This window comes from Trichomycterus rosablanca, chromosome 1, assembly GCF_030014385.1.
Source record: "Trichomycterus rosablanca isolate fTriRos1 chromosome 1, fTriRos1.hap1, whole genome shotgun sequence".
Lineage (NCBI taxonomy): Eukaryota > Metazoa > Chordata > Actinopteri > Siluriformes > Trichomycteridae > Trichomycterus > Trichomycterus rosablanca.
The window spans coordinates 7,062,826-7,090,307 of record NC_085988.1 but is presented as its reverse complement, the minus strand read 5'-3'; the positions used below and the strand labels follow the sequence as shown (position 1 = coordinate 7,090,307).

Below are 27,482 nucleotides of genomic sequence, written 5' to 3'. Positions count from 1 at the left end.
CTACCATTAAAACAATCATTAAAAATGTGAAATATGGAACAGTAAGTTAAAGTATAAACTATTAAATCCATCAGTGATAAAACAAACACAATATTAGAACATTTAAAGTATTAAAACACTTAAAACACAGTATGATTAGAATAAATATAAACACATTACAGATATTTAAATCAAAAATGTATTTAATGAGTCAATATCAGCTATTAATAAAAATGTTCAGTGTAATGAAATGTTGATCTTGTAGGTTTGTAGCTACGTGTTTGTGTTTGTAAAGCTCTAATAATCTGTTATATTAAACATAAACACACTTACAGCTGGATATAATAATACTAATAATAATCTGTTATATTAAATATAAACACTTTGTTGATCTGAGTGAATTAGATGTTGAATGTACAGGACGAGCGCTGTGTCTCCAGAGTCTGATCATAATAACAATCTATTCAGCATCATAAACACTTTCTTCTTGTGATTAAAACCTTTTCTACAGTTTCTCAGTCGTGTCATGATGTCTGAATCCTGCACAGTTTCATTTTCTCATTCACATCCTGTACAGATGTTTTAATCACATCTGTTAATCACATCTGTGGTCATTTGAATTGTAGAATGATTGACATGTTCTCCGTTCCTCAACATAGAAGATACACGGAACATCCCAGAAATAATCGCAGCTTTTAATCTCCGTCTTCAGCTGAGTTTATCATCAAAACCTGAAAATAATAAAAGAATAAATGAGTAACGGTCTTGTGTTCTCTGTAATCCTGTGTTCTCATATTTAATGATGGAAACATTTTCTTTTGTTGGCAATAAGCACTTAATATAGGTTTAAGTCTTACTAAGCATTGTAGAAGAAGACTCAGTGCTTCGTTGCCTAAATAAGGAGGTCAACTTTATCTTGATTACCTTCTTGAATAAATGTACTTGAATTAAAGGTTTGATTTCTCTTGTAACATCAGTGTGTGATTGAGCTACATAGACACTTATGACTTTTTAACCACCTCTATTATGGGTGCCAATCATTTTGGAGTTTACAAAGTCAGAAGTTTTTACATGTTGATGGTGATTAATAGTGAACATTTTTACACAGATTACGTAGACACAGATTTTCATCCATACACTTGTTCTAATCAATACAGAGATGATTTAACTAGAACCTCTTATTCCTGAACTGGATTCTCTCAAATAGTTTTTACTCACCAAAGAACCTCCAGTCTGAAACGTTCATCATCCTTCAGATCAGAGAGAAGCTTCATTCCTGAATCTGTTAGATTATATCCAGACAGATGAAGTTCTCTCAGGTGTGAGGGGTTTGATCTCAGTGCTGAAGCCAGAGCAGAACAACCTTCATCTGATACACCACAATACCACAACCTGCAGAGAGAACAATGATCAGATCTTCACTGTTTATAATCAGAATTGTTACTACATTTAATCATTAAATCAAAATCACATGCAGCAAAACCTGCAATATTTATAAAAAGTACTATTATTTACAAACACTAAACTTGATAAGGAGGACCTGAGTTTGATTCTAACCTACTGTCACCTAAACTCTGGGTACTCTGGTTGTCTTCTAATAAACCAGAAGGTGGATTGGCTTAGTAAGTATATGGGTGAGTGAGTGATGCTCTGTGTTGCTTTGGCACCCTGTTCAAAAGGGTGTCTTATCCTAAAAAACCCAAGAGCCATTACATCTATAATTCACCTAATTTTAGTGTGAACATCAACAGTGAAAAAAATCTTAAAGATCTTAAAGATCGTTTGTACTAATCGCTTCATCCTGCTGAGTTCTTACTTAGAAAAATGGCTAAAAGAACGACAGCATCTTTCAAATCATTTAGATTCAACCTGACATACAGTGGGGCCAAAAAGTATTTAGTCAGCCACTGATTAGAAAGATGAGAGAGGTCTGTAATTTTCATCATAGCTACACTTCAACTATGAGAGACAAAATGAGAAAAAAAAATCCAGGAAATCACATTGTAGGATTTTTAAAGAATTTATTTGTAAATTATGGTGGAAAATAAGTATTTGGTCACCCACAAACAAGCAAGATTTCTGGCTCTCACAGACCTGTAACTTCTTCTTTAAGAAGCTCTTCTGTCCTCCATTCGTTACCTGTATTAATGGCACCTGTTTTACCTCGTTATCTGCATAAAAGACACCTGTCCACAGCTTCAAACAGTCAGACTCCAAACTCAACCATGGCCAAGACCAAAGAGCTGTCGAAGGACACCAGGAAGAAAATTGTAGACCTGCACCAGGCTGGGAAGAGTGAATCTACAATAGGTAAGCAGGTTGGTGTGATAAATCAACTGTGGGAGCAATTGTAAGAAAATGGAAGACATACAAGACCATTGATAATGTAAATGTAATGACAAATGTAAATGTAAATGATAATCTCCCTGTTGTGTTCATTATTCATATCATTACTTCATTGTACTGATAGATGGCACTGTTGTAGTGGAGTTACTGTGATGTGTGTAGAAAAGATTAAGTGAATAAGAGAGTTCATTGCTGCTGTATAGCGTATGATGTGATGTTGTAGAGGAGACTGTGTTTAATTTATATATGTTTGCCTTCTCAGTAAACTGTTCTTTAAGACTTCGGTGTAGTCTTTTTCATTCATAAGTCAATACCACACTCCCTCGTTCTGGGGCCCCACGCAAGGTCTCATCCCGTGGGGTCAAACTGATCATGAGAACGGTGAGCAAAAATCCCAGAACTACACAGAGGGATCTGTTGAATGACCTGCAGAGAGCTGGGATCAAAGTAACAAAGGCTACCATCAGTAACACACTACGCCGAGAGGGACTTAAATCCTGCAGTGCCAGGCGTGTCCCCCTGCTTAAGCCAGTACATGTCCAAAGGGGACAGGACGACTGATCCGTGTTAAGGGAAGAATGAACGGGGCCATGTATCGTGAGATTTTAAGCCAAAACCTCCTTCCATCAGTGAGAGCATTGAAGATGGAACGTGGCTGGGTCTTCCAGCATGACAATGATCCCAAACACACCGCTCGGTCAACGAAGGAGTGGCTCCGTAAAAAGCATTTCAAGGTCCTGGAGTGGCCTAGCCAGTCTCCAGACCTCAACCCCATAGAAAATTTGTGGAGTCCGTGTTGCCCAGTGACAGCCCCAAAACATCACTGCTCTAGAGGAGATCTGCATGGAGGAATGGGCCAAAATACCAACTACAGTGTGTGCAAACCTGGTGAAGACTTACAGGAAACGTTTCACCTCTGTCATTGCCAACAAAGGTTATGTTACAAAGTATTGAGTTGAACTTTTGTTATTGACCAAATACTTTTTCCACCATAATTTACAAATAAATTCTTTAAAAATCCTACAATGTGATTTCCTGGATTTTTTTTTTTCATTTTGTCTCTCATAGTTGAAGTGTAGCTATGATGAAAATTACAGACCTCTCTCATCTTTCTAAGTAGGAGAACTTGCACAACCAGTGGCTAACTAAATACTTTTTGGCCCCACTGTAAGAGGGCAGGTATTAGATGAATATTCAGTGTAAGATCTGATGATGTGTAGGATGGTACAGAAGTACTGGTTCTCGTTCTCGACCATCAGAGCTTCTTTAAGTTCATAACAGATTCTGTTTACACATAAATAACATCATGTGCTAGTTAGCTAATAAAGCATTAGTGCACATTGGTGTTTACTAGACACACATAAGCTAAAATGAGATGAGAACATGAGGTTACACAGATGCCCGGTTCCTAATGCTGCTATTAGAATTGTGCTCCTCTGTTTCAGTGGGCACATGGATTATGTAGTAAAGTTGTAGATCTGTGTGGTGGTCAGTGCTTGAGGTTATAAAAGCATGTAAGGCAGTGCTTTCTGGTTGAGAGATCAATACTCCAGGCACCGTCCAAAACACACTTGCTTCCTCCATCACACTACTAATAAACATTTATAGCAGCTAAAATACACTTTAAATGAAAAGATGTTTTAATAGGGGAGGCAAATAAGAGTTTCTTATAAATTCACAGAAGTAAACAAACACTGGTGATAATCATGTGAACAACCCAATGAGTCACTTGACCAATGGTCAAGTACAAATAAGAAAATGGTAGCCGGGACACAAAATTAGCTTGTCTCAGACAATAAGACTGGTGATCCCCCATAATGTATTGTAAGTATTGCTAAACAATATAAATATATTTATAGAGAAACGTTCACATTTCACGGTTCAGGTTCGTTCCTCAGGCTGAACTTGGACCAACTGCTTTATGGAAACTGGAACCCATCAGTTCTCATATTATTAAGGAACAGAAATGAGAAACAGTGACTGTGATGATAAAATCATCAGTTATATTTAATCATTATGGAACTAAATCAGTGTTTGTGTCCATGTGAAAACATTTGATTAAAACTAAATGTACAAAACTGAACTAACCCAACTGAGGTTTGTGTTATAAATAACTGTAATGAGTGCTCACAGTGAAAATGCAGAAGTATACAGACACAGGGACAATACTACACTATCAGTATTTTATTCTGTGTTGGGGGTTCTGATCTGTTTCTGGTATTTATGTTTGTTCATCTGCTGAAGCTGAACAAAGAACAGCAGCAGTTTTTATTGTTGACTGTTTTCTTTATGGCTTCTTTCAGTTAAATGTACTGATAATAAAAGTGATCTGGTTGGTTTGCTGGATTATTATTGTCTGTAATAATAATAATAGTAATATAAAAAGTTATTACACATTTTAATGATTTTTTAATTAATATTTAGTAAATAAATGTTTATTTAAACACAATGTGACAGTTTGTTGTACATTTACAGATTTTGATTTAGATTTCTTTTTACAGCCATTACAATTTATTACTGACTACATTTCCCAGACTTCCCTGTGATTTCATGTTTGTCCTCTACAAGATGGCGGAGGTACCACTATAATGTGTTTAAACAATTTCCATCAGGATTAATAAAGTTCTATCTATGTGTTGTACACATTTTTGTCTGGTTATTAATATTTTTCTTTAATGTTATTACTCTGTTATTAATAGAGACGTTCTGATCTGGTGTAATAGCAGTAAAAGATGAATCAGAAGTAATTCCTCCTCTTAGACTTAAGGACTCAGTATTGTTACAGGTTTATTTTTATAGATCATTTCCTCTCTTTATTTAGTAAAGACACAACTTCCATTCAAACCTAAATCCTCTGTTTCAGTCTCACTATTAGAGAAGATGAGTTAGTGAGGAGCAGCTCATGTGTGATTCTCAGAGAGATGATCTTACCTCAGTATCTCCAGTTTACAGTGAGGATTCTCCAGTACAGCAGAGAGACGCTTCACTCCTGAATCTCCTAGTTCATTATTAGACAGATAAAGTTCTCTCAGGTGTGAGGGGTTTGATCTCAGAGCTGAAGCCAGAGCAGAACAACCTTCATCTGATACACCACAATTATTCAACCTGCAGAGAGAACAATGATCCACTCTTCATTCTCTCAGTTCTAGAGGAACTTCATCAAGTACAAATAAAATAAGAAGATGTGGCTGATCTCACAGAGAAATAAAATGTTTACTATGGGAGCACTTCTGTAAGTCGCTCTGGATAAGAGCGTCTGCTAAATGCAGAAAATGTAAATGTAAATCTCAGGTCTCTGGTTTCTTTTAGATCTTTCACACTTCTTATTACTAGGTATAAAATGGTAATAATAAGGGTGTGGTTGTGTTTTGGTGCTGGTGTGAGGGGTGAAATGTGCTGCTTTATTCACAGGGTTCTGATTATTTGGTTGGATATAAATCACATTTTCCTTTTTGTACACGTTTGCTGGTTCTACCAGAATTGAAGGTGTCTGGGTTGACATGGTGGATCTGCAAAACAACAGTGTGAAATTCCTAAGTTTGCTGGTCCAGAATTGTGCTCGTTTCTTTTAAGACCCACATAGCGTAACGTAACGTTGTGGGGACACATATCAGTGTGAACACTTAGTACCATTCTCAAGCCCAGATACACAAAAGGGTTGCATCGAAAGGGTATCCATCATAAAAACTGTGCAAAATCAGTTATGCTGATGAATGATCCACTGTGGCGACGTCTATTGAGAGCAGCTGTAAAGAATCATCATTTTCTTTTGAGAGCTTCAACTAACTGCAAATTCAGGATCAAAGTGAAAATGCTTCAGGTTTAAAAATGGTTTAATAAAACATGTCCATGATAAAGTACATTAATTAATAATCCTACAATAATTATTAAATTAAATCAAACTTTATAAACATTACTACAGACCAAATAAAAAGACCAAAAACTATAAGTAATCCAGGTTAAATGCATCGATTTTTAATCTGGATTTAAAAACATCTTGTCTTGAAAACAAATGTTTTATTTTATAGAACTGGTTGTATACACCTTTTAGCAGTGGGTGTGGCTGGAACTGAATAAATAGAAGATGTGTCCACATACTTTTGGCCATATAGTGTAAGTGTAAATATAGAGGTAGAATATTGTGGTTATAAAGGTTTTATTGTTGACTGTTTTCTTTATGGCTTCTTTCAGTTGAATGTACTGATAGTAAAAGTGATCTGGATGGTTTGCTGGATTTTTACTTGATGATGATGAAGATCATGAGCAGCCATTACTGTACAAGACTGGTTCCTCCTCTCTGTCTCCATTACTGAATTACTGTACCATACTGGTTCCTCCTCTCTGTCTCCATTACTGAATGACTGTACCAGACTGGTTCCTCCTCTCTGTCTCCATTACTGAATGACTGTACCAGACTGGTTCCTCCTCTCTGTCTCCATTACTGAATGACTGTACCAGACTGGTTCCTCCTCTCTGTCTCCATTACTGAATTACTGTACCAGACTGGTTCCTCCTCTCTGTCTCCATTACTGAATGACTGTACCAGACTGGTTCCTCCTCTCTGTCTCCATTACTGAATTACTGTACCAGACTGGTTCCTCCTCTCTGACTCCATTACTGAATTACTGTACCAGACTGGTTCCTCCTCTCTGTCTCCATTACTGAATGACTGTACCAGACTGGTTCCTCCTCTCTGTCTCCATTACTGAATGACTGTACCAGACTGGTTCCTCCTCTCTGTCTCCATTACTGAATGACTGTACCAGACTGGTTCCTCCTCTCTGTCTCCATTACTGAATTACTGTACCAGACTGGTTCCTCCTCTCTGTCTCCATTACTGAATGACTGTACCAGACTGGTTCCTCCTCTCTGTCTCCATTACTGAATTACTGTACCAGACTGGTTCCTCCTCTCTGTCTCCATTACTGAGTTACTGTACCAGACTGGTTCCTCCTCTCTGACTCCATTACTGAATTACTGTACCAGACTGGTTCCTCCTCTCTGTCTCCATTACTGAATTACTGTACCAGACTGGTTCCTCCTCTCTGTCTCCATTACTGAATTACTGTACCATACTGGTTCCTCCTCTCTGTCTCCATTACTGAATTACTGTACCAGACTGGTTCCTCCTCTCTGTCTCCATTACTGAATTACTGTACCAGACTGGTTCCTCCTCTCTGTCTCCATTACTGAGTTACTGTACCAGACTGGTTCCTCCTCTCTGACTCCATTACTGAATTACTGTACCAGACTGGTTCCTCCTCTCTGTCTCCATTACTGAATGACTGTACCAGACTGGTTCCTCCTCTCTGTCTCCATTACTGAATGACTGTACCAGACTGGTTCCTCCTCTCTGTCTCCATTACTGAATGACTGTACCAGACTGGTTCCTCCTCTCTGTCTCCATTACTGAATGACTGTACCAGACTGGTTCCTCCTCTCTGTCTCCATTACTGAATTACTGTACCAGACTGGTTCCTCCTCTCTGTCTCCATTACTGAATTACTGTACCAGACTGGTTCCTCCTCTCTGTCTCCATTACTGAATGACTGTACCAGACTGGTTCCTCCTCTCTGTCTCCATTACTGAATGACTGTACCAGACTGGTTCCTCCTCTCTGTCTCCATTACTGAATTACTGTACCAGACTGGTTCCTCCTCTCTGTCTCCATTACTGAATTACTGTACCAGACTGGTTCCTCCTCTCTGTCTCCATTACTGAATTACTGTACCAGACTGGTTCCTCCTCTCTGTCTCCATTACTGAATGACTGTACCAGACTGGTTCCTCCTCTCTGTCTCCATTACTGAGTTACTGTACCAGACTGGTTCCTCCTCTCTGACTCCATTACTGAATTACTGTACCAGACTGGTTCCTCCTCTCTGTCTCCATTACTGAATTACTGTACCAGACTGGTTCCTCCTCTCTGTCTCCATTACTGAATTACTGTACCAGACTGGTTCCTCCTCTCTGTCTCCATTACTGAATTACTGTACCAGACTGGTTCCTCCTCTCTGTCTCCATTACTGAATTACTGTACCAGACTGGTTCCTCCTCTCTGTCTCCATTACTGAATTACTGTACCAGACTGGTTCCTCCTCTCTGACTCCATTACTGAATTACTGTACCAGACTGGTTCCTCCTCTCTGTCTCCATTACTGAATTACTGTACCAGACTGGTTCCTCCTCTCTGACTCCATTACTGAATTACTGTACCAGACTGGTTCCTCCTCTCTGTCTCCATTACTGAGTTACTGTACCAGACTGGTTCCTCCTCTCTGACTGCATTACTGAATTACTGTACCAGACTGGTTCCTCCTCTCTGACTCCATTACTGAATTACTGTACCAGACTGGTTCCTCCTCTCTGACTCCATTACTGAATTACTGTACCAGACTGGTTCCTCCTCTCTGTCTCCATTACTGAGTTACTGTACCAGACTGGTTCCTCCTCTCTGACTCCATTACTGAATTACTGTACCAGACTGGTTCCTCCTCTCTGACTCCATTACTGAATTACTGTACCAGACTGGTTCCTCCTCTCTGACTCCATTGCTGAATTACTGTACCAGACTGGTTCCTCCTCTCTGACTCCATTACTGAATGACTGTACCAGACTGGTTCCTCCTCTCTGTCTCCATTACTGAATGACTGTACCAGACTGGTTCCTCCTCTCTGACTCCATTACTGAATTACTATACCAGACTGGTTCCTCCTCTCTGTCTCCATTACTGAATTACTGTATCAAACTGGTTCCTCCTCTCTGTCTCCATTACTGAATTACTGTACCAGACTGGTTCCTCCTCTCTGTCTCCATTACTGAATGACTGTACCAGACTGGTTCCTCCTCTCTGTCTCCATTACTGAATGACTGTACCAGACTGGTTCCTCCTCTCTGTCTCCATTACTGAATTACTGTACCAGACTGGTTCCTCCTCTCTGTCTCCATTACTGAGTGACTGTACCAGACTGGTTCCTCCTCTCTGTCTCCATTACTGAATTACTGTACCAGACTGGTTCCTCCTCTCTGTCTCCATTACTGAGTTACTGTACCAGACTGGTTCCTCCTCTCTGTCTCCATTACTGAATTACTGTACCAGACTGGTTCCTCCTCTCTGACTCCATTACTGAATTACTGTACCAGACTGGTTCCTCCTCTCTGTCTCCATTACTGAATTACTGTACACTGGTTCCTCCTCTCTGTCTCCATTACTGAATTACTGTAACTGGTTCCTCCTCTCTGTCTCCATTACTGAATTACTGTACCAGACTGGTTCCTCCTCTCTGTCTCCATTACTGAATTACTGTACCAGACTGGTTCCTCCTCTCTGTCTCCATTACTGAATTACTGTACCAGACTGGTTCCTCCTCTCTGACTGCATTACTGAATGACTGTACCAGACTGGTTCCTCCTTTCTGTCTCCATTACTGAATGACTGTACCAGACTGGTTCCTCCTCTCTGTCTCTATTACTGAATGACTGTACCAGACTGGTTCCTCCTCTCTGTCTCCATTACTGAATTACTGTACCAGACTGGTTCCTCCTCTCTGACTCCATTACTGAATTACTGTACCAGACTGGTTCCTCCTCTCTGTCTCCATTACTGAATTACTGTACCAGACTGGTTCCTCCTCTCTGACTCCATTACTGAACTATTGTACCAGACTGGTTCCTCCTCTCTGACTCCATTACTGAATGACTGTACCAGACTGGTTCCTCCTCTCTGACTTCATTACTGAATTACTGTACCAGACTGGTTCCTCCTCTCTGTCTCCATTACTGAATTACTGTACCAGACTGGTTCCTCCTCTCTGTCTCCATTACTGAATTACTGTACCAGACTGGTTCCTCCTCTCTGTCTCCATTACTGAATTACTGTACCAGACTGGTTCCTCCTCTCTGTCTCCATTACTGAATTACTGTACCAGACGGGTTCCTCCTCTCTTACTCCATTACTGAATGACTGTACCAGACTGGTTCCTCCTCTCTGTCTCCATTACTGAATGACTGTACCAGACTGATTCCTCCTCTCTGTCTCTATTACTGAATGACTGTACCAGACTGGTTCCTCCTCTCTGTCTCCATTACTGAATTACTGTACCAGACTGGTTCCTCCTCTCTGTCTCCATTACTGAATTACTGTACCAGACTGGTTCCTCCTCTCTGTCTCCATTACTGAGTTACTGTACCAGACTGGTTCCTCCTCTCTGACTCCATTACTGAATTACTGTACCAGACTGGTTCCTCCTCTCTGTCTCCATTACTGAATGACTGTACCAGACTGGTTCCTCCTCTCTGTCTCCATTACTGAATGACTGTACCAGACTGGTTCCTCCTCTCTGTCTCCATTACTGAATGACTGTACCAGACTGGTTCCTCCTCTCTGTCTCCATTACTGAATTACTGTACCAGACTGGTTCCTCCTCTCTGTCTCCATTACTGAGTTACTGTACCAGACTGGTTCCTCCTCTCTGACTCCATTACTGAATTACTGTACCAGACTGGTTCCTCCTCTCTGTCTCCATTACTGAATTACTGTACCAGACTGGTTCCTCCTCTCTGTCTCCATTACTGAATTACTGTACCATACTGGTTCCTCCTCTCTGTCTCCATTACTGAATTACTGTACCAGACTGGTTCCTCCTCTCTGTCTCCATTACTGAATGACTGTACCAGACTGGTTCCTCCTCTCTGTCTCCATTACTGAATGACTGTACCAGACTGGTTCCTCCTCTCTGTCTCCATTACTGAATGACTGTACCAGACTGGTTCCTCCTCTCTGTCTCCATTACTGAATTACTGTACCAGACTGGTTCCTCCTCTCTGTCTCCATTACTGAATGACTGTACCAGACTGGTTCCTCCTCTCTGTCTCCATTACTGAATTACTGTACCAGACTGGTTCCTCCTCTCTGACTCCATTACTGAATTACTGTACCAGACTGGTTCCTCCTCTCTGTCTCCATTACTGAATGACTGTACCAGACTGGTTCCTCCTCTCTGTCTCCATTACTGAATGACTGTACCAGACTGGTTCCTCCTCTCTGTCTCCATTACTGAATGACTGTACCAGACTGGTTCCTCCTCTCTGTCTCCATTACTGAATTACTGTACCAGACTGGTTCCTCCTCTCTGTCTCCATTACTGAATGACTGTACCAGACTGGTTCCTCCTCTCTGTCTCCATTACTGAATTACTGTACCAGACTGGTTCCTCCTCTCTGTCTCCATTACTGAGTTACTGTACCAGACTGGTTCCTCCTCTCTGACTCCATTACTGAATTACTGTACCAGACTGGTTCCTCCTCTCTGTCTCCATTACTGAATTACTGTACCAGACTGGTTCCTCCTCTCTGTCTCCATTACTGAATTACTGTACCATACTGGTTCCTCCTCTCTGTCTCCATTACTGAATTACTGTACCAGACTGGTTCCTCCTCTCTGTCTCCATTACTGAATTACTGTACCAGACTGGTTCCTCCTCTCTGTCTCCATTACTGAGTTACTGTACCAGACTGGTTCCTCCTCTCTGACTCCATTACTGAATTACTGTACCAGACTGGTTCCTCCTCTCTGTCTCCATTACTGAATGACTGTACCAGACTGGTTCCTCCTCTCTGTCTCCATTACTGAATGACTGTACCAGACTGGTTCCTCCTCTCTGTCTCCATTACTGAATGACTGTACCAGACTGGTTCCTCCTCTCTGTCTCCATTACTGAATGACTGTACCAGACTGGTTCCTCCTCTCTGTCTCCATTACTGAATTACTGTACCAGACTGGTTCCTCCTCTCTGTCTCCATTACTGAATTACTGTACCAGACTGGTTCCTCCTCTCTGTCTCCATTACTGAATGACTGTACCAGACTGGTTCCTCCTCTCTGTCTCCATTACTGAATGACTGTACCAGACTGGTTCCTCCTCTCTGTCTCCATTACTGAATTACTGTACCAGACTGGTTCCTCCTCTCTGTCTCCATTACTGAATGACTGTACCAGACTGGTTCCTCCTCTCTGTCTCCATTACTGAATTACTGTACCAGACTGGTTCCTCCTCTCTGTCTCCATTACTGAATGACTGTACCAGACTGGTTCCTCCTCTCTGACTCCATTACTGAATTACTGTATCAGACTGGTTCCTCCTCTCTGTCTCCATTACTGAATTACTGTACCAGACTGGTTCCTCCTCTCTGTCTCCATTACTGAATTACTGTACCAGACTGGTTCCTCCTCTCTGTCTCCATTACTGAATGACTGTACCAGACTGGTTCCTCTTCTCTGTCTCCATTACTGAGTTACTGTACCAGACTGGTTCCTCCTCTCTGACTCCATTACTGAATTACTGTACCAGACTGGTTCCTCCTCTCTGTCTCCATTACTGAATTACTGTACCAGACTGGTTCCTCCTCTCTGTCTCCATTACTGAATTACTGTACCAGACTGGTTCCTCCTCTCTGTCTCCATTACTGAATTACTGTACCAGACTGGTTCCTCCTCTCTGTCTCCATTACTGAATTACTGTACCAGACTGGTTCCTCCTCTCTGTCTCCATTACTGAATTACTGTACCAGACTGGTTCCTCCTCTCTGACTCCATTACTGAATTACTGTACCAGACTGGTTCCTCCTCTCTGTCTCCATTACTGAATTACTGTACCAGACTGGTTCCTCCTCTCTGACTCCATTACTGAATTACTGTACCAGACTGGTTCCTCCTCTCTGTCTCCATTACTGAGTTACTGTACCAGACTGGTTCCTCCTCTCTGACTGCATTACTGAATTACTGTACCAGACTGGTTCCTCCTCTCTGACTCCATTACTGAATTACTGTACCAGACTGGTTCCTCCTCTCTGACTCCATTACTGAATTACTGTACCAGACTGGTTCCTCCTCTCTGTCTCCATTACTGAGTTACTGTACCAGACTGGTTCCTCCTCTCTGACTCCATTACTGAATTACTGTACCAGACTGGTTCCTCCTCTCTGACTCCATTACTGAATTACTGTACCAGACTGGTTCCTCCTCTCTGACTCCATTGCTGAATTACTGTACCAGACTGGTTCCTCCTCTCTGACTCCATTACTGAATGACTGTACCAGACTGGTTCCTCCTCTCTGTCTCCATTACTGAATGACTGTACCAGACTGGTTCCTCCTCTCTGACTCCATTACTGAATTACTATACCAGACTGGTTCCTCCTCTCTGTCTCCATTACTGAATTACTGTATCAAACTGGTTCCTCCTCTCTGTCTCCATTACTGAATTACTGTACCAGACTGGTTCCTCCTCTCTGTCTCCATTACTGAATGACTGTACCAGACTGGTTCCTCCTCTCTGTCTCCATTACTGAATGACTGTACCAGACTGGTTCCTCCTCTCTGTCTCCATTACTGAATTACTGTACCAGACTGGTTCCTCCTCTCTGTCTCCATTACTGAGTGACTGTACCAGACTGGTTCCTCCTCTCTGTCTCCATTACTGAATTACTGTACCAGACTGGTTCCTCCTCTCTGTCTCCATTACTGAGTTACTGTACCAGACTGGTTCCTCCTCTCTGTCTCCATTACTGAATTACTGTACCAGACTGGTTCCTCCTCTCTGACTCCATTACTGAATTACTGTACCAGACTGGTTCCTCCTCTCTGTCTCCATTACTGAATTACTGTACACTGGTTCCTCCTCTCTGTCTCCATTACTGAATTACTGTAACTGGTTCCTCCTCTCTGTCTCCATTACTGAATTACTGTACCAGACTGGTTCCTCCTCTCTGTCTCCATTACTGAATTACTGTACCAGACTGGTTCCTCCTCTCTGTCTCCATTACTGAATTACTGTACCAGACTGGTTCCTCCTCTCTGACTGCATTACTGAATGACTGTACCAGACTGGTTCCTCCTTTCTGTCTCCATTACTGAATGACTGTACCAGACTGGTTCCTCCTCTCTGTCTCTATTACTGAATGACTGTACCAGACTGGTTCCTCCTCTCTGTCTCCATTACTGAATTACTGTACCAGACTGGTTCCTCCTCTCTGACTCCATTACTGAATTACTGTACCAGACTGGTTCCTCCTCTCTGTCTCCATTACTGAATTACTGTACCAGACTGGTTCCTCCTCTCTGACTCCATTACTGAACTATTGTACCAGACTGGTTCCTCCTCTCTGACTCCATTACTGAATGACTGTACCAGACTGGTTCCTCCTCTCTGACTTCATTACTGAATTACTGTACCAGACTGGTTCCTCCTCTCTGTCTCCATTACTGAATTACTGTACCAGACTGGTTCCTCCTCTCTGTCTCCATTACTGAATTACTGTACCAGACTGGTTCCTCCTCTCTGTCTCCATTACTGAATTACTGTACCAGACTGGTTCCTCCTCTCTGTCTCCATTACTGAATTACTGTACCAGACGGGTTCCTCCTCTCTTACTCCATTACTGAATGACTGTACCAGACTGGTTCCTCCTCTCTGTCTCCATTACTGAATGACTGTACCAGACTGATTCCTCCTCTCTGTCTCTATTACTGAATGACTGTACCAGACTGGTTCCTCCTCTCTGTCTCCATTACTGAATTACTGTACCAGACTGGTTCCTCCTCTCTGTCTCCATTACTGAATTACTGTACCAGACTGGTTCCTCCTCTCTGTCTCCATTACTGAGTTACTGTACCAGACTGGTTCCTCCTCTCTGACTCCATTACTGAATTACTGTACCAGACTGGTTCCTCCTCTCTGTCTCCATTACTGAATGACTGTACCAGACTGGTTCCTCCTCTCTGTCTCCATTACTGAATGACTGTACCAGACTGGTTCCTCCTCTCTGTCTCCATTACTGAATGACTGTACCAGACTGGTTCCTCCTCTCTGTCTCCATTACTGAATGACTGTACCAGACTGGTTCCTCCTCTCTGTCTCCATTACTGAATGACTGTACCAGACTGGTTCCTCCTCTCTGTCTCCATTACTGAATTACTGTACCAGACTGGTTCCTCCTCTCTGTCTCCATTACTGAATGACTGTACCAGACTGGTTCCTCCTCTCTGTCTCCATTACTGAATTACTGTACCAGACTGGTTCCTCCTCTCTGTCTCCATTACTGAATTACTGTACCAGACTGGTTCCTCCTCTCTGTCTCCATTACTGAATTACTGTACCAGACTGGTTCCTCCTCTCTGTCTCCATTACTGAATTACTGTACCAGACTGGTTCCTTCTCTCTGTCTCCATTACTGAATTACTGTACCAGACTGGTTCCTCCTCTCTGTCTCCATTACTGAGTTACTGTACCAGACTGGTTCCTCCTCTCTGACTCCATTACTGAATTACTGTACCAGACTGGTTCCTCCTCTCTGTCTCCATTACTGAATTACTGTACCAGACTGGTTCCTCCTCTCTGACTCCATTACTGAATTACTGTACCAGACTGGTTCCTCCTCTCTGTCTCCATTACTGAATTACTGTACCAGACTGGTTCCTCCTCTCTGACTCCATTACTGAATTACTGTACCAGACTGGTTCCTCCTCTCTGTCTCCATTACTGAGTTACTGTACCAGACTGGTTCCTCCTCTCTGACTCCATTACTGAATTACTGTACCAGACTGGTTCCTCCTCTCTGACTCCATTACTGAATTACTGTACCAGACTGGTTCCTCCTCTCTGACTCCATTGCTGAATTACTGTACCAGACTGGTTCCTCCTCTCTGACTCCATTACTGAATGACTGTACCAGACTGGTTCCTCCTCTCTGTCTCCATTACTGAATGACTGTACCAGACTGGTTCCTCCTCTCTGACTCCATTACTGAATTACTATACCAGACTGGTTCCTCCTCTCTGTCTCCATTACTGAATTACTGTATCAAACTGGTTCCTCCTCTCTGTCTCCATTACTGAATTACTGTACCAGACTGGTTCCTCCTCTCTGTCTCCATTACTGAGTGACTGTACCAGACTGGTTCCTCCTCTCTGTCTCCATTACTGAATTACTGTACCAGACTGGTTCCTCCTCTCTGTCTCCATTACTGAGTTACTGTACCAGACTGGTTCCTCCTCTCTGTCTCCATTACTGAATTACTGTACCAGACTGGTTCCTCCTCTCTGACTCCATTACTGAATTACTGTACCAGACTGGTTCCTCCTCTCTGTCTCCATTACTGAATTACTGTACACTGGTTCCTCCTCTCTGTCTCCATTACTGAATTACTGTAACTGGTTCCTCCTCTCTGTCTCCATTACTGAATTACTGTACCAGACTGGTTCCTCCTCTCTGTCTCCATTACTGAATTACTGTACCAGACTGGTTCCTCCTCTCTGTCTCCATTACTGAATTACTGTACCAGACTGGTTCCTCCTCTCTGACTGCATTACTGAATGACTGTACCAGACTGGTTCCTCCTCTCTGTCTCCATTACTGAATGACTGTACCAGACTGGTTCCTCCTCTCTGTCTCTATTACTGAATGACTGTACCAGACTGGTTCCTCCTCTCTGTCTCCATTACTGAATTACTGTACCAGACTGGTTCCTCCTCTCTGACTCCATTACTAAATTACTGTACCAGACTGGTTCCTCCTCTCTGTCTCCATTACTGAATTACTGTACCAGACTGGTTCCTCCTCTCTGACTCCATTACTGAACTATTGTACCAGACTGGTTCCTCCTCTCTGACTCCATTACTGAATGACTGTACCAGACTGGTTCCTCCTCTCTGACTTCATTACTGAATTACTGTACCAGACTGGTTCCTCCTCTCTGTCTCCATTACTGAATTACTGTACCAGACTGGTTCCTCCTCTCTGTCTCCATTACTGAATTACTGTACCAGACTGGTTCCTCCTCTCTGTCTCCATTACTGAATTACTGTACCAGACTGGTTCCTCCTCTCTGTCTCCATTACTGAATTACTGTACCAGACTGGATCCTCCTCTCTGTCTCCATTACTGAATTACTGTACCAGACGGGTTCCTCCTCTCTTACTCCATTACTGAATGACTGTACCAGACTGGTTCCTCCTCTGTCTCCATTACTGAATGACTGTACCAGACTGGTTCCTCCTCTCTGTCTCTATTACTGAATGACTGTACCAGACTGGTTCCTCCTCTCTGTCTCCATTACTGAATTACTGTACCAGACTGGTTCCTCCTCTCTGTCTCCATTACTGAATTACTGTACCAGACTGGTTCCTCCTCTCTGACTCCATTACTGATTGACTGTACCAGACTGGTTCCTCCTCTCTGTCTCCATTACTGAATGACTGTACCAGACTGGTTCCTCCTCTCTGTCTCTATTACTGAATGACTGTACCAGACTGGTTCCTCCTCTCTGTCTCCATTACTGAATTACTGTACCAGACTGGTTCCTCCTCTCTGACTCCATTACTGAATTACTTTACCAGACTGGTTCCTCCTCTCTGACTCCATTACTGATTGACTGTACCAGACTGGTTCCTCCTCTCTGTCTCCATTACTGAATGACTGTACCAGACTGGTTCCTCCTCTCTGTCTCCATTACTGAATGACTGTAACAGACTGGTTCCTCCTCTCTGTCTCCATTACTGAATTACTGTACTAGACTGGTTCCTCCTCTCTGTCTCCATTACTGAATGACTGTACCAGACTGGTTCCTCCTCTCTGTCTCCATTACTGAATGACTGTACCAGACTGGTTCCTCCTCTCTGTCTCCATTACTGAATTACTGTACCAGACTGGTTCCTCCTCTCTGTCTCCATTACTGAATTACTGTACCAGACTGGTTCCTCCTCTCTGACTCCATTACTGAATGACTGTACCAGACTGGTTCCTCCTCTCTGTCTCCATTACTGAATGACTGTACCAGACTGGTTCCTCCTCTCTGTCTCTATTACTGAATGACTGTACCAGACTGGTTCCTCCTCTCTGTCTCCATTACTGAATTACTGTACCAGACTGGTTCCTCCTCTCTGACTCCATTACTGAATGACTGTACCAGACTGGTTCCTCCTCTCTGTCTCCATTACTGAATTACTGTACCAGACTGGTTCCTCCTCTCTGACTCCATTACTGAACTATTGTACCAGACTGGTTCCTCCTCTCTGACTCCATTACTGAATGACTGTACCAGACTGGTTCCTCCTCTCTGTCTCCATTACTGAATTACTGTACCAGACTGGTTCCTCCTCTCTGTCTCCATTACTGAATTACTGTACCAGACTGGTTCCTCCTCTCTGTCTCCATTACTGAATTACTGTACCAGACTGGTTCCTCCTCTCTGTCTCCATTACTGAATTACTGTACCAGACTGGTTCCTCCTCTCTGTCTCCATTACTGAATTACTGTACCAGACTGGTTCCTCCTCTCTGTCTCCATTACTGAATTACTGTACCAGACTGGTTCCTCCTCTCTGTCTCCATTACTGAATTACTGTACCAGACTGGTTCCTCCTCTCTGACTCCATTACTGAATGACTGTACCAGACTGGTTCCTCCTCTCTGTCTCCATTACTGAATGACTGTACCAGACTGGTTCCTCCTCTCTGTCTCTATTACTGAATGACTGTACCAGACTGGTTCCTCCTCTCTGTCTCCATTACTTAATTACTGTACCAGACTGGTTCCTCCTCTCTGACTCCATTACTGAATTACTGTACCAGACTGGTTCCTCCTCTCTGACTCCATTACTGAATGACTGTACCAGACTGGTTCCTCCTCTCTGTCTCCATTACTGAATGACTGTACCAGACTGGTTCCTCCTCTCTGTCTCCATTACTGAATGACTGTAACAGACTGGTTCCTCCTCTCTGTCTCCATTACTGAATTACTGTACCAGACTGGTTCCTCCTCTCTGTCTCCATTACTGAATTACTGTACCAGACTGGTTCCTCCTCTCTGTCTCCATTACTGAATTACTGTACCAGACTGGTTCCTCCTCTCTGTCTCCATTACTGAATGATTGTACCAGACTGGTTCCTCCTCTCTGTCTCCATTACTGAATTACTGTACCAGACTGGTTCCTCCTCTCTGACTCCATTACTGAATGACTGTACCAGACTGGTTCCTCCTCTCTGTCTATATTACTGAATGACTGTAACAGACTGGTTCCTCCTCTCTGTCTCCATTACTGAATGACTGTACCAGACTGGTTCCTCCTCTCTGTCTCCATTACTGAATTACTGTACCAGACTGGTTCCTCCTCTCTGTCTCCATTACTGAATTACTGTACCAGACTGGTTCCTCCTCTCTGTCTCCATTACTGAGTGACTGTACCAGACTGGTTCCTCCTCTCTGTCTCCATTACTGAATTACTGTACCAGACTGGTTCCTCCTCTCTGTCTCCATTACTGAGTTACTGTACCAGACTGGTTCCTCCTCTCTGTCTCCATTACTGAATTACTGTACCAGACTGGTTCCTCCTCTCTGACTCCATTACTGAATTACTGTACCAGACTGGTTCCTCCTCTCTGTCTCCATTACTGAATTACTGTACACTGGTTCCTCCTCTCTGTCTCCATTACTGAATTACTGTAACTGGTTCCTCCTCTCTGTCTCCATTACTGAATTACTGTACCAGACTGGTTCCTCCTCTCTGTCTCCATTACTGAATTACTGTACCAGACTGGTTCCTCCTCTCTGTCTCCATTACTGAATTACTGTACCAGACTGGTTCCTCCTCTCTGACTGCATTACTGAATGACTGTACCAGACTGGTTCCTCCTCTCTGTCTCCATTACTGAATGACTGTACCAGACTGGTTCCTCCTCTCTGTCTCTATTACTGAATGACTGTACCAGACTGGTTCCTCCTCTCTGTCTCCATTACTGAATTACTGTACCAGACTGGTTCCTCCTCTCTGACTCCATTACTGAATTACTGTACCAGACTGGTTCCTCCTCTCTGACTCCATTACTGAACTATTGTACCAGACTGGTTCCTCCTCTCTGACTCCATTACTGAATGACTGTACCAGACTGGTTCCTCCTCTCTGACTTCATTACTGAATTACTGTACCAGACTGGTTCCTCCTCTCTGTCTCCATTACTGAATTACTGTACCAGACTGCTTCCTCCTCTCTGTCTCCATTACTGAATTACTGTACCAGACTGGTTCCTCCTCTCTGTCTCCATTACTGAATTACTGTACCAGACTGGATCCTCCTCTCTGTCTCCATTACTGAATTACTGTACCAGACGGGTTCCTCCTCTCTTACTCCATTACTGAATGACTGTACCAGACTGGTTCCTCCTCTGTCTCCATTACTGAATGACTGTACCAGACTGGTTCCTCCTCTCTGTCTCTATTACTGAATGACTGTACCAGACTGGTTCCTCCTCTCTGTCTCCATTACTGAATTACTGTACCAGACTGGTTCCTCCTCTCTGTCTCCATTACTGAATTACTGTACCAGACTGGTTCCTCCTCTCTGACTCCATTACTGATTGACTGTACCAGACTGGTTCCTCCTCTCTGTCTCCATTACTGAATGACTGTACCAGACTGGTTCCTCCTCTCTGTCTCTATTACTGAATGACTGTACCAGACTGGTTCCTCCTCTCTGTCTCCATTACTGAATTACTGTACCAGACTGGTTCCTCCTCTCTGACTCCATTACTGAATTACTTTACCAGACTGGTTCCTCCTCTCTGACTCCATTACTGATTGACTGTACCAGACTGGTTCCTCCTCTCTGTCTCCATTACTGAATGACTGTACCAGACTGGTTCCTCCTCTCTGTCTCCATTACTGAATGACTGTAACAGACTGGTTCCTCCTCTCTGTCTCCATTACTGAATTACTGTACTAGACTGGTTCCTCCTCTCTGTCTCCATTACTGAATGACTGTACCAGACTGGTTCCTCCTCTCTGTCTCCATTACTGAATGACTGTACCAGACTGGTTCCTCCTCTCTGTCTCCATTACTGAATTACTGTACCAGACTGGTTCCTCCTCTCTGTCTCCATTACTGAATTACTGTACCAGACTGGTTCCTCCTCTCTGACTCCATTACTGAATGACTGTACCAGACTGGTTCCTCCTCTCTGTCTCCATTACTGAATGACTGTACCAGACTGGTTCCTCCTCTCTGTCTCTATTACTGAATGACTGTACCAGACTGGTTCCTCCTCTCTGTCTCCATTACTGAATTACTGTACCAGACTGGTTCCTCCTCTCTGACTCCATTACTGAATGACTGTACCAGACTGGTTCCTCCTCTCTGTCTCCATTACTGAATTACTGTACCAGACTGGTTCCTCCTCTCTGACTCCATTACTGAACTATTGTACCAGACTGGTTCCTCCTCTCTGACTCCATTACTGAATGACTGTACCAGACTGGTTCCTCCTCTCTGTCTCCATTACTGAATTACTGTACCAGACTGGTTCCTCCTCTCTGTCTCCATTACTGAATTACTGTACCAGACTGGTTCCTCCTCTCTGTCTCCATTACTGAATTACTGTACCAGACTGGTTCCTCCTCTCTGTCTCCATTACTGAATTACTGTACCAGACTGGTTCCTCCTCTCTGTCTCCATTACTGAATTACTGTACCAGACTGGTTCCTCCTCTCTGTCTCCATTACTGAATTACTGTACCAGACTGGTTCCTCCTCTCTGACTCCATTACTGAATGACTGTACCAGACTGGTTCCTCCTCTCTGTCTCCATTACTGAATGACTGTACCAGACTGGTTCCTCCTCTCTGTCTCTATTACTGAATGACTGTACCAGACTGGTTCCTCCTCTCTGTCTCCATTACTTAATTACTGTACCAGACTGGTTCCTCCTCTCTGACTCCATTACTGAATTACTGTACCAGACTGGTTCCTCCTCTCTGACTCCATTACTGAATGACTGTACCAGACTGGTTCCTCCTCTCTGTCTCCATTACTGAATGACTGTACCAGACTGGTTCCTCCTCTCTGTCTCCATTACTGAATGACTGTAACAGACTGGTTCCTCCTCTCTGTCTCCATTACTGAATTACTGTACCAGACTGGTTCCTCCTCTCTGTCTCCATTACTGAATTACTGTACCAGACTGGTTCCTCCTCTCTGTCTCCATTACTGAATTACTGTACCAGACTGGTTCCTCCTCTCTGTCTCCATTACTGAATGATTGTACCAGACTGGTTCCTCCTCTCTGTCTCCATTACTGAATTACTGTACCAGACTGGTTCCTCCTCTCTGACTCCATTACTGAATGACTGTACCAGACTGGTTCCTCCTCTCTGTCTATATTACTGAATGACTGTAACAGACTGGTTCCTCCTCTCTGTCTCCATTACTGAATGACTGTACCAGACTGGTTCCTCCTCTCTGTCTCCATTACTGAATGATTGTACCAGACTGGTTCCTCCTCTCTGTCTCCATTACTGAATTACTGTACCAGACTGGTTCCTCCTCTCTGTCTCCATTACTGAATTACTGTACCAGACTGGTTCCTCCTCTCTGTCTCCATTGCTGAATGACTGTAACAGACTGGTTCCTCCTCTCTGTCTCCATTACTGAATGACTGTACCAGACTGGTTCCTCCTCTCTGACTTCATGATGAAAACTTTAATGGATTTATGATGATTAAAAACATTTAGTTCTTTTATAAAATGTTTTAGCAGATGGAGAAAAACTGTAGCTGAGAATTTTATTGTATATCCACTTAAACATTAGTGATTCATTTTTACCTACTAAATAAATGTTTATTTAAACACAATGTTACAGTTTGTGGTAGATTTACAGATTCTGCACTCTGTGATTGCAACCATTCAGATTTATTTTCTTAATTTAATGTTCCTTATTTATAAAATCGTAGAGCCACCACAACAGTTTGATGAAACAGTTTTGTCGGTTTATTAATATTTTCTTTAATGTATTAGTCAGTTATTAATAGAGATGTTCTGATCTGGTGTAATCAGAAGTAATTCCTCCTCTTAGACTTAAGGACTCAGTATTGTTACAGGTTTATTTTTATAGATCATTTCCTCTCTTTATTTAGTAAAGACACAACTTCCATTCAAACCTAAATCCTCTGTTTCAGTCTCACTATTAGAGAAGATGAGTTAGTGAGGAGCAGCTCATGTGTGATTCTCAGAGAGATGATCTTACCTCAGTATCTCCAGTTTACAGTGAGGATTCTCCAGTACAGCAGAGAGACGCTTCACTCCTGAATCTCCTAGATTATTATGAGACAGATAAATTTCTCTTAGGTGTGAGGGGTTTGATCTCAGAGCTGAAGCCAGAGCAGAACAACCTTCATCTGATACATCACAACAACACAACCTGCAGAGAGAACAATGATCCACTCTTCATTCTCTCAGTTCTAGAGGAACTTCATCGTCTACAGAGTCACTACAGTCTACAATCAGTGTGGATATATATCTAATACTGCAGATTAAGAATTTATTGCAGAAGATCAAAAACTAAAACTGAACTGTTTGCAAGATCTGAAACAGAAATTGTTTCAGAAAGATTGTGAATACTAAATAAAATAATCTTAATCTTTAATGTTTTTTAACATTCAACATGTCACTATCATATTGTAGTGGAACTCTGATAAAAATTATTTCTGAATTAAACATTATCTTTTTTCTTTCATTTTTCTGTTTTTCACTAAAAACCTCCACACCAGGGTCTGATTATCTTCAAAGATTTTACAACCCAGAAGAAGAGCCTTTTTCATCACTACTAGCATCTTCAGCAGTATTTACGACTTTCAACTTTGAAAGACCTTTTTTTTTTTTTTTTAGCTCTTGGAGTTTCCCTTATCTGCAAAATGTATTACTCTTTAGCATCAGAACTGGCCTAAGCCCTTCCCCTACATTTTTCCAAGAAAAGGCACCAGGTACTGATACTTATGAGTGATAAGACTGAGGTATTCTTTCCAACCCAGATGGCTTTTCACCCCCACCTAAATCTGGCTATAAAGATGTGCACCCAGATTTGCGTCCAGGATGTGGACACCCTAGACCAGTGCTGGCCAAACTATGGCCCGCGGGCCACATACGGCTGTTAGGCTGTTTAATCCGGCCCGCTGAGTATTTACAAAGTTGTCCTAAAACCGCATTAACCCCTTAAGCCGCTTGTTGCGAATTCGCGACACAGAGCTTCCATTCAGATTGCAGCCGAGAATGCGTATGTGTTCCCCCAATGCCGGTTTGTGTTAATTTAAAAAGTTCCTAGGAACCTTTTGCAAGCACTGGTTTCTCGTAGGACTGGTAGGAGTGGGAACTATATTCGATTCATGAAGCGAACTTGTCGGATAGTGACTGGTGCATTTTGCGGCTGCAAATTCGGAAAAATTTTCCAATTTGATGCAGGTTGTGCTAAGATAAAAATACGTACCACCTTATTAATTGCTTCTACAGCTGACATATTGGAATATATTTCATGTGACGAATATTTTTTCTGTTATTTGAAGTTTTCTGTTTGTCGTGAATTCGCTACGTCCGACCATAACAGCTACAATCGGCCATAATGTCTGCATATAAATAATGCTGTATTCAGATTAATTTCAGCACTCACGTGCACTTTCTTTAGAAAATGTCATTCTAGTTCATTTCTATAATCATTATAAAATGTATGTATGTATGTACAGTGGTGTTCAAAAAAATAGCAGTCCAACACCATTAACCTGATAAATCACTGTTTTTAGTAGAAATACTATTTCTATATAGCAAATAATTTACTTGAACGTGTAGTAGAGTATTGAAAACAAAACAAACCCAATAATTAGGACATGCATGCCGCTTATTCTGAGTAATCAAAGCATTGATTGAAATGGGGTTGTTCAAAATAATAGCAGTGAGGAGTTCAATTGGTGAAGTCATTCATTCTGCAGAAGAACGGGTGTCAATTTTGGCCCTTATTTAAGGTAGGAGGGGGGTAAATGTTGCACAGGTTGGTCATAGCTCATTTCCTTCTGAAATACTGGGTAAAATGGGTTGTTCTAGACATTGTTCTGATGAACAGCGTACTTTGATTAAAAAGTTGATTGTAGAGGGAAAAAACATACAGAGAAGTGCAGCAAATTATCGGCTGCTCAGCCAAAATGATCTCAAATGCCTTGAAGTGAAAACCAAAACCTGAAAGATGCAGAAGGAAGTGTGGAACTACTGTTAGAAAGGATCGAAGAATAGCCAAAATGGCAAAGGCTCAGCCAATGATCACCTCCAGAAAGATCAAGGAACATCTGAAGTTACCAGTGAGTACAGAAGAAGATTAAGTGAAGCCAATTTACCAGTAAGAACTCCTTACAAAGTTCCGTTGTTAACAAAAAGACGTCCTGAATGGGTTCAAATTCGCCAAGGAACACATTGACTGGTCCAAAGAGAAATGGCTCAACATTTTGTGGACTGGTGAAAGCAAAATTGTTCTTTTTGGGTCTAGTGGCCGTAGACAGTGTGTCAGACGACCCCCGAGCACTGAATTCAAGCCAAAGTTCTATGTGTCTTCTGTGTATGTACGTATGTATATATATATACTGTATATATACTGTATATGCCCCAGTTTCCTCCCACAGTACAAAGACGTGCAAGTGAGGTGAATTGGCGACACTAAATTGTCCATGACTGTGTTTGATATAACCTTGTGAACTGATGAATGTAACCAAAAGTGTAAAACATGACGTTAAAATCCTAATAAACAAACAATTTTTATATTATTATATGTATAGTGTATTATTATATTAGTGTATTATTATGACATATACAGTATGTGTATGTATATGTATGTATAGGTAAGTCTACATACCCGAATGTAAAGTCTACATATCTGAGACAGGAAAATGTTTCATTACTTGGTTTTTTTAACCATTTATGCCTGTTGTCGCTAATTTGCAACATACCTAATTAACAATCTCCACTTCATGTAGCATCAGCGTTAAAGCAAAAAACATAATAATTTTTTAAATATAATTATAAATAAATTCAGGCATTAAGGGGTTAATTTCACCTTTTCCCAAAAACTACCAACCTCTGCTAAAGCCGAGTCTATGTGGTCTACATATTCATTCGTCACATTTGCCATCGCACTGAGCCGTAATAGGAGCTATACCCCAATCATGTGTGAAAGGCACACATGACCATTGTAATTAATGCTCATTGTGATTTGCAAATGGACCTGATCACCGGTTTCATTATTATACAGTGGGCGGTTATCGGTCATTATGCAAATCGGCTGCATATAAGGTTGGGGTATTCACCACCAGCTCAGACTGAAAAAGTCATTCGGATTGAGTGACGAAACGTATCTCTACAACAAACTTGTGTCCAGATGAACTGATTCAACTTTGTGGATGCCATGGATTGTTGAATTCTATATTTTTTATTTGCATTTAATATTAATCATTCACTTTAATCTGGCTCTAAATTTCTGGTTTCCACCTACCATTCAATCATACGCTAATTTCACGTAATAGTTCGCCTACAGATTTATACTTCTATCATTACCACTTAGTTATGCCATTTACTTATTAACTGTCATTGTATTTGTTATGTTTTGTTAGTTTAATAAATATTATAACAATTAAAAACTTGTGGTTTGTATTACTCAGGGAGGAAAACTAATCAACGTTACCTACTTACTCCAATGGAAAGTGACTGATATGTTGATTAATGGTGGTGCTCCGTTATATAGGCTATTAATTATATAATTAAATAATTAATTGATGATCTCTCTTTTACGCTACAATATGAAAACATCTGTTTGTGGAGTGAGTAATTACACTTCACCACCTAGCAGTTGATAAATCTGGGTTTAGAGGATTGTAGAACACTGTGGGTGTTGCTGATGTTTTATGCAATTTAGTTTCAGTACAGGAAAACATTAATGATACAGCAGTTTGGGGAATATCTTGTAACATTTCATTATGGGCTTTGTGAACAGAGTGAGCTCCATAAAGAAATATTTTAAGTGTGGTGTTGAACTGAACTTGGCCTGACCTCAATCACATCAAACATATTTGGCATGAAATAAAATGCTTACTGTAAATAATAATAACAGCTGAGTTTTGCACATTTGCATCCTGTTCAGACTCTGTGTCAGGAGTCTATGAGGAGAAGTATTGCAATAGTCAATTCTAGCTGTAAAAATCACAGGGGCAAATACCGAGCACAATAGTGGGAAAGAGAGTGAAGAAGACTGGCAATGCTCTTAAAGTGATAGAATGTGAGAATGAAATGTAATTGATTCCAGTCCAAGG

At 41.9% G+C, this 27,482-nt stretch overlaps 1 pseudogene; it reads right to left on the bottom strand.

Moving 5' to 3' along the window:
* Positions 1 to 373: 373 nt before the first annotated feature.
* LOC134312940 (NLR family CARD domain-containing protein 3-like) overlaps positions 374 to 27,482 on the bottom strand; it is a 39,081-nt pseudogene continuing 11,972 nt past the window's right edge.